The sequence below is a fragment of the Theobroma cacao genome, chromosome 7, assembly GCF_053813885.1.
Source record: "Theobroma cacao isolate CCN51 chromosome 7, ASM5381388v1, whole genome shotgun sequence".
In the NCBI taxonomy this organism is placed as follows: Eukaryota; Viridiplantae; Streptophyta; class Magnoliopsida; order Malvales; family Malvaceae; genus Theobroma; species Theobroma cacao.
In genome coordinates, this window is record NC_142645.1 from 17,396,249 (window position 1) to 17,414,078 (window position 17,830).

A 17,830-nucleotide genomic window follows, 5' to 3' on the forward strand; every position below is an offset into this window, starting at 1 on the left:
AAAAGCATAACAAGAAATTCAAATGCACTGTACCATGTGACACAAGTGGTTTTTGGTTCATCCACATCAACAATTCTAACTTGATGATAGCCAGACCTAAGATCTAATTTAGATAAATAGTTTGTGTGACTCAGTTGGTTAGACAAACATGCTATTAAAGGCATAAGATATTTGTTTCATACTGTGACCTTGCTTAGAGCCCGGGAGTCTACTCACAACCATAAACTTTCGTCTTGCTTCTTCTGAAATAGTACCGGTGCCCTAAAAGGTGCTTTTGTAGGTTAAATAAATCCTGCTTGTATCAACTCATTAAGTTGCTTCTTTAGCTCTACTAGCTTTGGGGGAGCCATCCTATACTGTCCCTTTGTCGAAGGCTTAACTCCCGGAAATAGTTCTATCTCATGATCAATTGCTAGTCAAGGTGGTAGTATTTTAGGTAATTGTTCTAGCATCATATCCTTGAATTCTTCCAAAACTAACTTTAGTCTTACAAGTACTAGATCATGGCTTCTTCCATCTTTATAAATCGAAATCGCCACATAAAACAGTTTTCCTCTTTTAATCCCCTTCTTGAACTGAATGGAAGATATAACCTTCTTCTCACTCTTAGGTAGAATTGTAATTGGTACCACACATGGTTGTCTTCCCAAAAACATCAAGTAGTTAGCCACAGGAAATGGAATGGCCTATGCCTTTGTCATGAAATCCAAACCAAAGACAAAGTCAAAGTCATCTATAGTAGCTATAGTCAAATTTACACTCCCTTCTCAAGAGTTGAACTTGATCTTCACAATTTTTGAATTCCCCATAATAACGAAGGTTGGTGAGTTAATTGCTTTCATCTGTCCAAAGTCTTTCTGAATCTTTAGACCTTAATTCTTTACTTATCCGTAGGTGATGAAAGTGTTTGAGGCCTTTGTGTCAAGCATGGCTTTGGTTCTTTTCTCATTCAATGACACCTTTACATACATTAAACCTCATTGGGCCTCCTTCTCCATCTATTCCAATTGCGCTTGTAAGGCGCTGAGGAAACGAATGGAACCCATTCATGTTGACTCTTCCTCGACTTTTTCGACTATAGTTTGCACTAGTATTACCTGCAACAATAACCAAAAGATTTGCTTAAGTTTTCAATTCTCCAATCTCGCCTTGGAGAGTGCTCAACACATCCTTGGTCTCATCATTCAAGGTATTAATAATCTTGGACAGTTTTTGCTAGACTGTCTCAATTTTATTTATTCACTCACGTGGGACCATCTAAGCTTTTACTGCGGTCACCACGGTCTTTAGCTCATCAATCTTCTGATGGTCCTTTGGTGAACTCTATGTGGTCACCATGATTATTGTTTTGCTTAGCACATCTCACCCATGCTCTAATACCAACTGTCACATACTGCGCCGTATTTGCTTAAGTACATGATAATCCGTGCAGCACTTGGGTGGACATTTCTACTCAAGCTACCCAATTGTTCAATTATATTTGAACAACATGAATAATAGCCATGAGTTAAGTCATGGAAAGCAATATTAAAATCAAAAGGCATACCAAATGCCATATATGCAACCACTTGTGTTATATTAATATTGCAAATAAGTACAAAGGAACCAAGAAAAGGAACGCACCATCATCGAGCTATAGGGGCACCCCTAGATGGTTAGCCACAGACGTACCCAAACCAGTGAGATAGCCCAACAGCCCGCCAACTGCACACCCTCTAAAAAGAGTTTACAAGATTTTTTAAGTATTTCGCTAATAGCCATTACAATGCTTGAGATGGGGACAATCTTTTCCTAAAGGGTTTTCTCCCCTAAAAACTTAACAAGTATTTCTAAAGATGTCACCAAGAGCCATTGCAATGTTTGAAAGTGGGCAACATCTCCCTTAGAGGTACAAAAGACTCACTCTCCTAAGGAATTCTACCTTGTCATAGCTCTATACAAGGTTGACTCAATACACACAAGGTAGCGGTTGCCATGGTAGGTTTTTAGCAATGACCTCCATTTTTCAAATTTGTTGTTTTTTTTTTTTTTTTTTTTTATTGATTTTCTCTCTATTTTTTTGTTTTATTATTAAATCCATTTAATTAAAGGCCTTTGGACCTGGAAAGTCCAAGAAAGGTTCATGTAATAGTGGCCCAAAACACTTTGGATTTAAAAGCTCAAAAGACCCAACCTTTTAATTAAACTTCCATCCTAAAGGGGCTTAATCACTTAAACCCACACCTAATTTGAGCCAATACTAAATAAATACGGATACAAATAAAATAAAATAAAAATAATGACTTAAATTGACTTAGACAAAATGAGGTGTCTACACCATCACCACATTTGTCTTGTCGGAGTGATACAAAATGGTGCAATTATAGTCTTGAAGTAACTCTATCCATCGATGTTGTTTAAGGTTAAGGACGCTTTTGTTGAAAAATGTACTTCGAGCTCTTGTGATTGATATAAACCTCACATGTCTCTCTATATAAATAATAGCTCTATATTTTCAGTGTAAACACAATGGTTGCCATTTCCAAAATTCTTGTTTTGTATACAAGTTGTCAAATCAAAGGATCTCTAACAAATTTATTTCTACACTATTAATGAAAACAATGTTTTGGATTGTAGCTGGAAAACAATAAATAAAACAAAGTTTCTCAATGCATTGAAGTAGCTTAGGCATTGTAGCTTTCTCAATGGGACGACGTTGAGCCAAGTTGCCAATATTTAATTAAATTTCCTGTACCTACTCTTCTTACTTTCTTTGGTTTGGAAGGCTCCATGCAAAATGAGCAACGTTGCATCAGAAGAATCACAATACAGTGTAACAAGAATGTAAAACTACGTTAAAGCATAATCTGAATTTTACTAGCTGCTGCTGCTACATGTTAGCAAATTACCAAGTATTCTCATTTCTTTCTTCCATCTTTCTTCTATTTTACTTGTTAATTTTTGGGTGGTTCGTTTGTATTAACCTCCTAACCATCTTTACTGTTTATACATCAATAAATAGGTGGTTGATTAAGCTTTTAGTTCTTACCACTTCGAAAAATAGGCGTGTTAGTCTTCATAAAATATAATTATTCTTGGGAAATTTAGAATAATATTTTATACATTATCAGTTTAGTTTCTAAACAACACAAGATAGATTAGAATATTGTCACGTATCTTTTTATTCATCACATTAATTTATTATTAATTTTTTAAATGCACTTAATAAGATATTTGACAACCTTTTAACTCGACTGGTAGAGATTTTAAACTCCATCAGCAATTTATTAAATAGTTTTCCATAATTTAATCAATTTAAAACTTAGCTTATTGAGGTCTTCATTATTTAGAAAAGGACAATATATTATATAGATGTTTAAATAAGGTATTTTCTCATAATTGTAAAATGACTAATAATTATTGGAAGAAGCCACTAGTACTCCAAGGCCATCACCTCAAAGACCAAGGAGAAAGTCAAGTGATGAAAGATGGAAGGAGCATCAACTATAAAAAGGGTAAAAGGCTTTGGCTCCAATTTTTTATTTTGATTTTAACTATATAAATACATTTCTACTGCCTTGTTAATTAATTGACGATTATCCATACTTCATCCATGAACTCATGGCCTCCAGCCATTGAATATCACTAAACTAGAAAGCATAAACAATTCGAAATTGATTTTGTTTATATGGGTGAGATTAGGCTAGTAAATCTTAAACAAAGAGTGAAATGAAATCAATTGATTATTGATAAAACAAACTTGAAGAAATAAAAATGTTCTTCATCTGCAGAGCTTTTGTTTCATAAGGAAGTTGTCAATTGCATTTTCAATTTTCAAGCTGGTCGTTCGACAATTTATTCTCATGTGACTCACATTTTCATTAAGATATTGCTCAGAAGGTAAGGTACTTAATTTGTAAATATTTCATAATGGGGCATTTTAAAAAATAGTCCTCAAAGATAAGATGTTTTAAAAAAATAACCCTTTTATAATTTTAATTATTTTTAACTAAGTTTGACAAAATTATCCTTAATGAAACCTCTTTATATCAAGTGCACATAATGTTACATGCCATGTACAAAAACATATTATACGTCATGTATTAAACCTCTTTATATCAAGTGTACATGATGTTACATGCCGTGTTGAAAAAAAATATTATTGTTACACGCCATGTACAAAAATATGTTACATGTCATGGTTAAAAAAAGTTATTATACGCCATGTTCAAAAATATGTTACACGCTATGGTTAAAAAAGGGTTGTTACATGCCATATTGAAAAAAAAAATATTGTTGTTACACACCATGTACAAAACTATGTTACACACCATGTTGAACAAAATGATGTTGTTACACACCATGTTGAAAAAATATTATTGTTACACACCATGTTTAAAAAATTTTGTTACACTTTAATGCTTGAAATGTTGTTATTACCTACGAACCAAAACTTCAAATCTTTTCAACTCTCTTCATTTCTTTTTTTTTTTTTTACGATTTGGCACTGATTAAAATGTTTCTAACACGTTTTCATAAATCAAAACAAAATTTTCCTAATCTAAAACACCTATTTTAACTAAAAATTGAAAAAAATTCCCTTTGAAACCCTAGAATTATAAATTTTAAATTCTTGAGTTTATTAGTGTTTAGGCCCGAATTGATTCAATTAAAAACTATTTCAAACATCTGTGATCATTTCTATAATTTTAGTTTCATCCAAAACACCTAAAATCAAATTTTCTAAATAGCCACCCACCCCAAGCACATTAAAATCATCTCTTGGCATCCTGAAAGCATAGGAAAGAAAAATCAAGAGCACGATAGACAAATGTTGAAAAGAGAAATCGATAAATTAGAGAGAGCTGAATGGTGAGAGAGAGAAATCTAAAGCAGATACGATAATCGAGAGCAATTGTAGTGAATAGTTTAATTTATTTGAAATGGTTTCAAAGATATTTTTGTCAAGTCATGGTTAAATATGGCTAAAAACAGTTAATTTTATTTTGATGGTTATTTTTAAAGTCAAGTTTTGAAGACGATCAACTTTCATAATTTTCTCTTTCATTAATTGTATTTATCTCTCTGTAACACTTTTTACTTTTTGAAGTCACTTTTCTTTTCTTTTTTCTCATCAAAGTTGCTTTTCAATCTCAAATCATCAAAGAATGGCTGCTGAGTTTGCTATTGCTGCCAACATTGTAGGGAACCTGGAAACTAAATACGCATCACCTTATGTCAATTGCTTTATTCGTTTGGGCAAAATTGTTGAGCAGTTCAAGAATCGGCAAAACCAACTTGAATTGAGAAAAGATCGGGTGAAAAATGATGTTGATGAGGCTTTAAGGCAAACTGAGGTAATTGAGAAGGACGTTGAGGACTGACTAACAAGGGCAGAGAAAGAACTAGAAGAAGCTCAAAGTTTGGAAAATGAAATAGAATGTAAAAAGTGTTTCAATTAGTGTCCTTGTTGGGGTTAGCATTATTGATTAAGTAAGAAAGTAGCGAAGAAGACACTTTCTATCTCTCAAATTTTAAAGACTTGTAATTTTCAACGAGTAGGTTACCAAGCTACTATTCTAGGATTAGAGTTCATTCCATCTAAGGATTTCATGTCTTCTGAATCTTCGAATTCTTCTCAACATGATTGGACTATATGGGATGGGAAGAGTCGGTAAAAGCACTTTGGCAAAAGAAGTGGGAAACCAAGCCAAACAACTTTTCCATAAAGTTGTGATCATAACCGTGTCCCAAACTCCAAATTTCAACAATATTCAAGACAAAATTGCAAACTTATTAGATTTAGATTTTAAAAAGAACGCTATCAAAGGAAAAGCAGAGCAATTGTTGTTGAGAATAAAAGAGGTGAAGAGCATCTTATAATCCCTGATGATGTTTGGGAAGAACTTGACTTGAAGGTTATCAGAATTCCATTCGGTGATGATCACAATGGCTGCAAAATTTTTCTAACCACCTGCCTTAAACAAGTTTTCACTCAAATGAATTGTCAAAAGGATGTTCTGCTCAATATCTTATCTGAACATGAAGCATGGGCTTTATTCAAAGATAATGTTTGGGTTAAAAGATGTCACTTCCCTTTTGCATGATGTAGCTGAGGAGGTTGCCGAAGAATGCAAGGGTTTGCCTCTTACAATTGTGATTGTTGGAAGAGCTTTGAAAACTGAAACTCTAGATGGGTGGGAAGTAGTAAATCAATGACTAAAAGGCTCTAGACATAAAGAGAATCAAGATGTTTGTGGAGGTATCTACAACAGACTTCAGATTAGTTATGATTATTTAAAAGGAAACAATAGTCATTCATGTTGGTTATTGTGTTATTCTTTTCCCAGAAGATTATGAAGTTAGTATCGACCAATTAACTATGTATGGAATTGGAGAAGGAATGTTCGACGATGTTAACTTACTTGAAGATGCAAGGAGGGAAATGCATGTAACAATAAAAAAACCTCCAAAAGTTAGGTTTGTTGTTGGAAAGTAGTAATAAAAGACATGTGAAAATGCATGATATGATGTGGCTCATGATTTTATTCATTGGATGAAATCAGAAGGGGAAAACACATTCATGGTGAAAAGTGAGTTAGAGAAATGGCCTAGGAATGAAAGGTTTGAAAGCTACACAACAATGTCATTAATAAAGAGTAACATAAATATTCTTCTTCACAAAATAGAGTTTCCACATCTCAAAACTCTCTTGTTGAGTTATGGTTATCAATATCACAAAGGCAGTTTAACAAGAGTTTCAATTATGTTCTTTGAAGGAATGAAAACCCTTAAAGTTTTAGTTCTTACAAGAATCTTTTGTTGTCAGAAGGACTTCAATTCTTAACAAACCTTCGAACTCTATACTTAGTACGTTGTCGTTTGGAGAATGCTTGGGCATCCAGAAGTTTGAAAAAACTTGAAATTCTTGTTATCTTTTATTCTAACATCAAGAAGCTACCCTACGAATCATGGGAATTGACTACTTTAATGTAGCATTTGGTATAAGAGAAGTGGGAGCCCATTCCCTGTAATGTGTCAAATTAAATTACACTGCAATGTTCGTTTTTGTAACAGACCACTGCAATGTAAGATTGCAATGCAATCACATTGTAACCAAGTAATGTAATGTGATTACAATCCAAAACCAATACAATCCCATTACATTGCACTCTGCAATGTTGGTAAAGACATTTTTACCCTTCAACTTTATTACTTTATTAAAAACATTTTCTAATGTTATAATTAAAATAAAAAATATTAAAATAAAATATATAATATAAAAATTAGAAATTAAAATAAAATAAAATATAAGAAATTAAAAGTTATATAATATAGGTAAAAGAAATTAAAATAAATATATAATGTAAAAATTATATTAAAGAAATGAAAATAAAATATATAAGATTATAATAAGAAATGAAAATAAAATATATGACATTAAAAATATATTTAAGAGATGATATTATATAAAAATTAACAATAAAAAATACAAGTATATTAAATTTTCATTTTAATAATAGGGATAATTTTGAAAATTAACATTACATTTCCATCAAAGTACTTGTAAATCAAACGCTGTAATATTATCTTCCTACATTTTAATTATTATTTTGCTTGTATACCAAATATTGTAATGTTATTTTTTCCTATAATCATATTGCTTGCAATCACATTATGGTGGCGTTTGTTACTTTACAATGCTATTTGATTACAAGTAATGTGATTGTAAGTAATGTGATTGTATAAATGAATATGGATTAATCAAATAAAATGGTGCAATTGAATAATATTTGAGTGTTGCCTAGAGTTATGAATATGAATTAATTTGTACCATTTCAATTGCGTATCTTCATTTCATCAAGTTATTTAATTTTAGAAATTAATTTTATTTAAATGAATATAGATTAACTTTTGAGGATATTAAAGGAAAGGTAACTAAAATTTTAGTTACTTAAATAAGAGTAATTTGTACCATTTTATCCTCCTTATCTTCATGCTTTCCAAACCTACAAACTCAACAAACAAGGTAAGGAGAGGTAAGTTTTTTATTAGCAACTCGTTTGTCACATTCACTTTAGGGAATGAACTATATAATAGCAAATTCACTTTCCAATCAAAAGATAAAATATAATATATACAACATAATAGTAAAATTCATATTAAGGTTGATTTTAAAAGAATGAAAATACTAAAGAGATATCAAGTCACTTACCTGATTCTCTAAAATCAGAAATCAAAACCCAATCATTGAAATCCTTTTGGAGCTTGAAGATGATGAAAACATAATAATTCTAAAATTTGAGAGATCGGATAATCGTTCTGATAACGTGTTATGAAATAAATCTGAAAGACCAATTACAAGAGAAATATAAAAGAAAGTATTTAGAGGAAAGAGAAAGTATTTAGAGGGAGTAAGAAGATCTTATTCAAGTGTTTATTTACAAATGAAGTGAAGGGGCCTATTTATAGGCTAATAACCCCTTATCTATATTGAATTTACAAAAAGAAGATAATACTAAGGGATTAGATGGATTAAATCTTAATATTCATCCAATCTAATTTACATCCAACTCTAGATATACATGGTATAAATAAATATTCACAAAAATATTCATAACATTTTGATGATTTTTTCTAATCAAATCAAATTAAATCGGATCAGAATTTGAATAAGTCAAATGGATTTTTATCAATCCGTAGTACAAATCTCCAATTATGTTTGATGCATATCCATCAAAAAGATTTACACGTGGGTTCTTCTATTTGTTGGTATAATGCTTATATATAAGTAAATAATTTAAAAATTAATTATTTGAATAACAAAACCGAAAGACATGCTGTTTTGTCATTTAGAACTATTTGTGGGTTCTACTATTTCTGCTGTTAATTATTATCCTCTGTTATGTTATGGATAAATTCTTCATTGCATCTCTATATAAATACCTGTAACCGGTCGAGTTACAACGCAATATTAATCATTTTAGTATTACCATGGAAGCAGAAGGTATTGAACAACGATCAGCAGGTAACCTTCCCACTGTTTGGGATGTTGAACTCGTCAAGTCCTTCACCACACCCTACTCAGTAAGTTTACTTTCATTAGATGCCCAAGCTTCATCACCTTAGAATTACTCTGTGTTTAACCTGCACCACTTTATTTTGGTTAACTTTGCAGTTCGAGAACCATGTCACTCGTCTTGAGGAACTTAAGCAAGGTGCTGGGGATTTACTTGCTAGCTGAAAGAACCACGTGACCAACTGGATCTGATCAATACAATGCAACGCTTAGGAGGGGCTTACCACTTTGAGAAGGATATCAAGGATATTCTCGCTAAACTTGTTGATGCCAACATTGCCACTGATCTTTACACTGCCGCCTTGCAATTTAGACTTATACGTCAAAATGGTTTCTTCATTGGTACAGGTTATATGCGCAAAATGTTTTCACTATAGTTAACTTATTTTTTTATCATTTTGAATAGCGTTTCATTAAAGGACACTATATTTAATTTATGGTCATCTTTTTTTGTCAAGCCTAGTGTTAAACTTAAATATGATAGTTGTCCCTTTCCTATCAACTAAAGTTTTGAAATAATTGAACGCCCAACTTAATATAATATTAGAGCTTTGATTTCGAATGTTAGAAAATGTGTTTCTCTCCTTTTAATATTGTTTCGAGTGTTTGGTTACAAATTGAACTTTACAATACTTCTTTAATCCTTTTTTGGGCGTGGCTTATTTCTACACTTGAGTCCACCTGCAAGCCCATTAAATATTCATCTGAAATACATGTGAAGAAGTGTATTAGAATTTAAATATAATAATCAAGTTTTTTTTATTAGTTTAACTTTTTGGAATAATCAATCATTCAATTTAACACTTCAGATTGGCTAACAAGACTCAAAATGTTCGTGTTCTTTTTTAATTTTAATTTTCCTCCTTATTTAATTTTTTTTTGACAAATCTAGTTTATTTCGCTTTATTGAAACTATCACAATAAATAGATATTCATGAATACAATATCTTTTACCAATCTATACCCAACTATCTTGAAAGGAATAGTTTGCTTTACTATGCATTCGAATCCTTACCGACGCCTCATCTTCATTTAGCATTTTCAACAGCTGTGCCCTTGCAGGGACCCTGCAGCTGGATCATTTAAGGGATTCCACTTCTTGTTTATTTGGGTAACATACATACTCAAGATGTAAGGGGTGAAAATGTGCAGATCTGTTTAATAAGTTCATGGAGATAGATGGAAAATTCATGGACAGCTCACGAGAAGATGTTATTGGGCTATTGAGTTTACACAAAGCTTCTTACCTTGGGATGCCAGAAGAAGATGTTTTAGACGAGGCCCTGAATTTTAGTACAAAACATCTGTTAGTGCTAAAGAAGACTATAGCTCGGCAAATACAACAATCACTGGAATATCCACTGCACTGGAGGATGCCTTGGACAGAAGCACGAGATTTCATTGCTATCTACCAATATGATGATAAGATGAATTTGGTTTTGCTCGAGCTTGCCAAGTTGAACTACAATATCATGCAATCTGTTTATCTGAAGGAGTTGCAGGAACTAGTGGAGTAAGATTATCTATTAAAAAATAAATCTGAAAAAGAAAAAAAAAAGAACTTTTAAGCTAAGATTGTCATCAGATTTTTAAATTACGATTACTTGACATCAGTAATTAGTTAAATTACATTGTTAAGAAATCAGATTTTTAAATTATTATTACTAGATATCATTAGTTAAATTAGATTGAAAATAAATCAGATTTTAAAATGTCAGTTTTTTTATGGGTAAAAATAAAATGTGATAGTTAAGAAATTTAATTTTCACATCAACTTAAATCATTTAAATTGTTACTAAATATCAGTGCTGTTAAATGGATATACATGGTTTAATGGAAAATGCCCCTAAATCGCGAATAGGTAGTAAATTGTAATAAAGTCTACAAATTGAATTTAGTTGCTGTTTGTATGTAAAGATATTTACTGTTTTCCAATTGATTGGGCAGGGGGTGGAGGGACTTGAACTATAAGGAAAGGCGACCTTTCGCTCGGGATAGGCTACTTGAGTCTTATTTTTGGGCACTGGGGAGTTGCCCTCCGGGGCCCCAATTACCCCTATTGAGGAGGAACCTCGCGAAATTCGGATTCATGGGAACAGCCTTAGATGACATATTGGACGTATATGGCTCACTTGATGAGCTTGAGAAGTACACAGATGCAGTAAATAGGTGAGAAATTTAGATTTTCAACAACTTCTTTCCTTAGTCTGAGCAATGCTTTTGAAAATTTGTGTTCATTCTACGTACACGTTTCCAAACTCTTTTAATGACAAACTTTTCCCGAATTGCAGATGGGATCTTAATAAGGCAATGGAGGAACTTCCAAGAGTACATGAAAGTATCCTCAGCCATGTGCAACCATGTTAGTGAATTGGTTCAATTTGCCTTGAAAGATAATGGCATGGATATTTTACCCTATATTAAGGAATAGCTATGTTCACAAAAAAAAAAATGTAATAGGTATGGTACATAATCGAATGACCAAATAAAATATTATTTATTTGTCTTTCTTGAACTTTTATAGAAATTAAGGGAAAAAAACCTTTAGTTTTAGTCTATTTGTTAAAAAAATTTCAAAACAATTTTGTAAATTAATTGATGTTTTACAATTTTTAATGCTGAAAAGTAAAAAAAGAAATTATAAATAATAATTTATAAAATACAAAAAAGAATTTTAGATGTTTAAAAAAATGACATAATTTTAAAAAAAGATATATAAAGAAAAAATGGAAATTATGCATGGAGTACATACATAATGAGAACTTTATCTATTAATTGTAATTTATACTGACAAGTTGACATTCAATTTTTGTAGTGGTTGTGTTATATTAGAGGATATCTCAAGGAAGCACGATGGTTTCACAGCGGATACACTCCAACTGCAGAGGAATATCTTGAGAATGCTTGGGTCTCGATTGGTGTACCTGTATCCATTGTCTATGGCTTTTTTGGAGTGGTAGGACACTCTATAAATGATTATTTGTCAGAATTTGTGGAGCATTGGTCTGTCTCTGACTTAGTTAGGTTGCCTGGCTACATTGGTCAACTCATTAATGATTTAAACACTGCCGAGGTTTGTTCTTACCTGCATTGCTATTGCTTTATTGCTGTACCAATTTAACGTTTCAACAAATCTCTCTCACTTGTCTACCAAACTAGTGGCTACCTATTTTATTATATTTCAATAATTTGTTAAGTTAGATATTACTTATCTTTTGAAGGTTGAAATCAAAAGGGGAGAATCAATGAATTTCATCCATTTTTACATGACCCAAGAAGGTGTTTCGGAAGAAGAAGCACATAATCATGTGACAGGCTTGATCAGAAATTTGTGGTAAAATTTTAACGAAGTAATAGTTAAAGATTCTCTTCGAGCACCCGATATTGTCAAAGTTGCTGTCGAAATGACACGATGTATTCATCGGATCTACCAATATTGCGATTGGTTTGGCATTCAAATCAAAGAAAATCAAGATTGTGTCAAGCCAATCCTTGAGCCCATTTCGATGGAACAATGTGATCAAGCTTTACTGAAATAAGATTTTGAAATTTCAGCCCAAGAGTGGCTTAATAATTGGATTTTATGCTTTATGAGGTCTTTGAATAAAAGGTTGCTTATCTTTTTCTAATTGAGTCTTGCTTGTAGCTATTATGCTATGTTGTATCATTTATTGCACCTAATTCTAGTAAATTATATTTATACATTAAGGAAAATTTTTTAAAGCTAGCAGGGGTCCTATGTAGTACATATTGAATCAAAATACTAAATGCAATCTCGTTTTCCAAATGGATATTTGGTCTTGCTATTAGCAATTTTGGTGTAAATAGAAAAAAACTACTAACCGTAAACATTTTCCCATTATATATCTACTTACATCTATAATCTAGTTGTGTGTGTCATAATGTGCAGGTTCCGAAACTAAACCATTTAATGTTAAATGAAATCATTATCAATATTTTTTGTTTAGGTGTGATTGACCACTTATTTGAATTTACTTTATAAAATGTTACCTATTTTTTTTTGAAAGGTAATGACTTTGTATTCATGATGAGAACAACAAAAGAAAACACATAAGGGTGGCCTAGATAGCCTTCCCCTGTGATCTCAAAAACTTCAAATGAGCAAAACTAAATCTGCGTAGCAACCATATAGCTTTGTCAGCTACCCCTACTAACGATACCCTTTATGATACTATCACGATCCCTTTTTGGGGTTCCATGACCAGCACTAGAATTTAGATAGGTATAGCCCGCTAGTCCCAAGCAAACCTCTTACATTCATATAATGAAACTCCCCCATTTTATGAAATGATGTTGCTTAAACTTAAGTAAATGTTGGACAAGTTTGAATGAATTACGTGTTAATATAATTTGAATGTTGGTTGAGTTTTCCTAACTAGATTGACATGAACTTCCTACTCTGATGTTGTTGGATTAATGTGGTATCAATGGATGAAAGTATGATTGCATAAGGAAACCAAAGAAATGTAATTTTTGCAAATAAGGCATGAAAGGTTGTTCACATGGCAAGGAGGGGTCGATCCCTAGAGGTTTTAAGCTTGGCATAGCTACTGGAATTGTAATACCCCGTACTTTGATATGGTGATTAATAAGGCTTATTGAATGCCAGTTGAGGTTAATTATAATGTTTAAAATTGATGAAAGATGAAAGGAATAGTTTGGGATAAAATATTTCGCACGCGAAGAAATAATAATAAAATAATAATATTTTTATCAAGGAAGAATTTGCAAGATAAAAAAAGTGATTTGACATCATAATAAGGTATTTTGGGCACCAAGGAGACAAGAGGAGTGTGAGACCTTGACCTCTATAGACCCATAATTAAAAGTAGATGTGATAACATGGACTAGGGGTAATTTCGTCATTTCTCATGGTGAGCTCCTTGAAGTAGCTCTCAAATGTTATTAAGGTCTAAATAGACCTAAGGAATAAATGAATGATGATAAAATAAATGAAGAAGATAGAAATACTGATAATTTTCATGGTAAGGGTAAAACGGTCATTTTACATCTTGAGTCAAAACTTTTAAGTTTTCATGAACTCGAGTATTTCTAGACTATTATGGACTTTGTCTCAGTGTCAAAGAAGTAAAAAGATTGTCTAAAGGTAAGAGGAAGACAAAGTGACCTCGTTAAGGGCATTTTGATAATTTTGTGAGAAATTGGATAAACATTAGGCATAAATATCTAAGTTTCTAGCAACTTCTTCTTCTTCTTCTTCTTCCCTCCTCACATTTTCTCACATTCCATGGAAGCTTGCTTTGAAACCTCCATAAATTTTCTCAAGTTAACCCAAATTTTTATGCTTTTCTTCACCTTTTTACAAAGTCCTTTGTGCTCTTTTACTCTTTCACCTTAAAACCCTCCAAAGCCTTTCCTTAATACTTGCTCTCACTAGTTGGATGTTCTAGAGAGAGAAAGAAAGATTTTTCACAATAGTTTGAAAGCTTTTGAAAACGAATTCAATTACAAAGCTACCAAGGTGAGTAATGAAAATTGAGTTGATTTTTAAGTTGTTGAGAATGGCTAGTGGTTAGATTTGTGAGTGTTTTATAGTTGAGGTGGTTTATTCATTTTAGTGTGACTAGAATAGTGAAAATAGATATCCACTTAATGGTAGTTGGAAGCTAGCTAGGAATAACTAGTAGAACATGATTTAGGAGATAGCTTTTAGAATTATGGTTATGTGAATTGAGTTGATTTGTGATGCTATTATGTGTGATAGGTTCTAACGAGACCCCACATCTCCTTTCGGACCATTAGGGGGAGTTAGAGTCGATTTAAGAATCAACGAGGATCGGTGAATGTGTTGGTCCTGATAATATGTGCTAGAACGGGGGTGAATAGCACAATTTGGCTCTTGACAAGATTGGAAACTAATTTTCAGAACTTAAGAAAACAAAAAACAGAGTATAAAATGCACAGTAATTTAGAGTGGCTCATTCTAAGACCTACATCCACTACCTTGATTATCCAACCAAGGATGTTCCCACAAATCCACTATGGACCGGTGAAATTCACAAGCTTTCACCAAGCTTTACAATAGCTTTTACCAGGCTCAACCACAACCTTTTACACTAGTTTTTCATGGGCTCAATTAAAACCCAATGTGGTTTTCTAAGGCTCAACCACAACCTACAACAATCAAGCTATCCCAAGCTTGAACAACCCCTTAGAGTGACTCCCTCACTCTAACAATACAAGAGAAGTAATAAAGAAGTACCTACGATCACTTACTTGATCTAGATGGTACAAGATGAAGTACTGAACTCTGTTACAAAGATTGGCGTTTAAGTACAGTAAGGTGCAGTGAAGCTTTTCTGGTTTTTTCTACTTTCTATAGCTCAAATCTCATTCAAGGCTTCAAAAAATTTCTTTTTTATTGTTGGAAGACCCTTTTATACTTGGAAACGCAACTCTGATGGCAGTTTGGCAGTTTATATCTGTTGGAAATAGTTGAGGATGAGTTCTAGCTGTTAATCTGTCTTATAATGCTCTGGTTCAAATTACAGACAAAGAGCTCTTAGTCGACTAACTTGGTTGACTAATTTGGTTCTGTTTCTAGTTTGCAGATTCTGGCAAAGAGCACTTAGTCGACTGACTTGGTTGACTAAATTGGTTCTGTTTCTCAAACTCTTCAGCCCGTCATTTCTCCAATTTGAAATTTGGTCAACCAATGTTCTTCCTTGTTTCACCAATAAGCTTGCTCCTTGTTATTTAGTTACATCTTATTGATTTTATTCTTCTTTTTCTTTCAAAAATACTCTTTGAAGAGTCAATAAATTAATTTCATATATTACTTTCCTGCACACTCAAGTAAAGGCATTAGACACACATAAATGGGAATGTTTTATTATCATAAAAAACTAATGGAGTCAACAATCTCCCCCTTTTTGATGATGACAAAACATTCATTGATTAACAGCATAGTATCATTTTAATTCTTTTTAGTTTCTGTAAAAATTGAGGATTGCTCCCCCTAAGTATAAGCTCCCCCTTAGTGTGTGCATATTTTGCTTATTTTATTTCAGCCAATTTTATTCTCGTCATATAGAAAATGATATTGTACATTTAGAGTATACATATGTTCAGCAAAATAGAGTGATTTGCAGCAAGTAAGTATTAGCAGATCATCATTAAACTTTCAGCTTTAAATGTTGACAGATTTTCATCACTATTCCAGCAGCTGTTAATAGTTTATTCATTTCAGATTTTGTTCACTTCATTTATGTTTCAATTGATATACTATTCATACCATCTATATCTATTTTCAAACAAAAATTATCCACAATGGCATAACAAAAATAATTTATCAGCATGTAAATCAATATCAGCATAGCACCGGTAGATTTTGTTCATGACAGTCAAAATACCAAAATAACAAATTATTAGCAGACTTCAATTTTTAGCAATTAAGCAACATAGCTATATCAACATTCATTTTTCACATACAACCACATAAATAACAGAATTAAAACTGAGTGTTTAAGTGCCACCATGGCACAAATAACAGTTAATCAACAAGTATTTTGAAACTGCCCCTGGACTATTTTTGCTTCCTATCTTCTATTTTTCTAAGTTCATTCATCTTTGATTTTGTCTTTTTTCCTTTCCTAGGTTCCTTCCTGGTTCCTCAACCCTAACATTTTTTTTTTAAATTTATTCTCTGGTTCTTGGTTCTTGTGGTTCTTGGTTCGTGCACCCATTCTACTCTACTCTCCCTTTTTGTCAGCATCAAAGGGAGGGGCTTCTATTCATCTTATGTGTCAGAGGGTGAGGATTCAGTGCTGTAGAAAGGGTTAAGAGGAAAATGAGAGGGCTCTCGGAGAGGTGATGAATGTCTTGGGGAAGGTTTTGGTGAGGACTTGTCTGAGACAGGGATTGGAGAGAAGGTTGAAACTGGTCTGGATTTCTCTGCCAACCTGGAAGACTTTCTTCTCTTGAGAAAAGCTGTCTTAGTTGCCATGGTCTTCCTGCGTTTGGTTGGTAGTTTTGCCTCAATTGGTGGTGCTGTAGTGGCTTTGGCTTTCCCTGCTTTTGTCTTTACTCTGGTAGCTGATGTAGATTTCTTTCCTTTTCCTACACCTTTACCATCCTTTTGAGTTTCTGTCCTAGCAATGTCCTTTTCAGCTTGTCCCTCCTTAACCATTTGGTGGAAGACATCCATGATGGAAACTTCCTCTAAGTTTGGAGGAGAGGCCTGGTGTTTCTCTATCTCTGAATTATTTTTGCTTTGAGGTTCAGGGGAGGGTGTCTTGGTTGGTTGATCAACCCCTTGGGGAGAGTCTTCAGTCTGTAGAGCAGGACTGGCAGATTTATGGGTGGAACCTTCAGTCTAAATGCTAGAACTTTCAACACGAGGAGCAAATGTTTCTACTGACTTAACTAAACTTTCAGCACTTGTTGTGCAGGTGCAGTGCTGGATGTGGCAGAGCTATCTGTAGCCATAGTTTCAGATGGCATGTTTTCCTTCTCCTTCAGCTTGTTTTCCAACTTAGTGATTTTATCTTCCATTTTCTGTAGCTTCATTCCTTGGTCAGTCAGGTTACCATCAATCCTCATGAGCAAATTAAAAATCACTTCATTTGAAAATCTGAAGGGAGCTTTTTCAGGTTAAGCAGGTAGGCTGTGTTCTTTTCTTGGACCAGTCTTGGAAGTTTTAATGAACCTTTCTCCATCAAGTACATACCCCATTTTAACCAAGCTACCAAAATGAATAGCTTGGTCTCTGGTTTTTACCAAGTCCATATC

General features: G+C 32.9%; 1 pseudogene; it reads left to right on the forward strand.

Annotated features, from left to right (window-relative positions):
• The first annotated feature begins 9,258 nt into the window (after positions 1 to 9,258).
• Positions 9,259 to 17,425, forward strand: LOC18594729 (putative terpene synthase 9; annotated as a pseudogene).
• Positions 17,426 to 17,830: the final 405 nt, after the last annotated feature.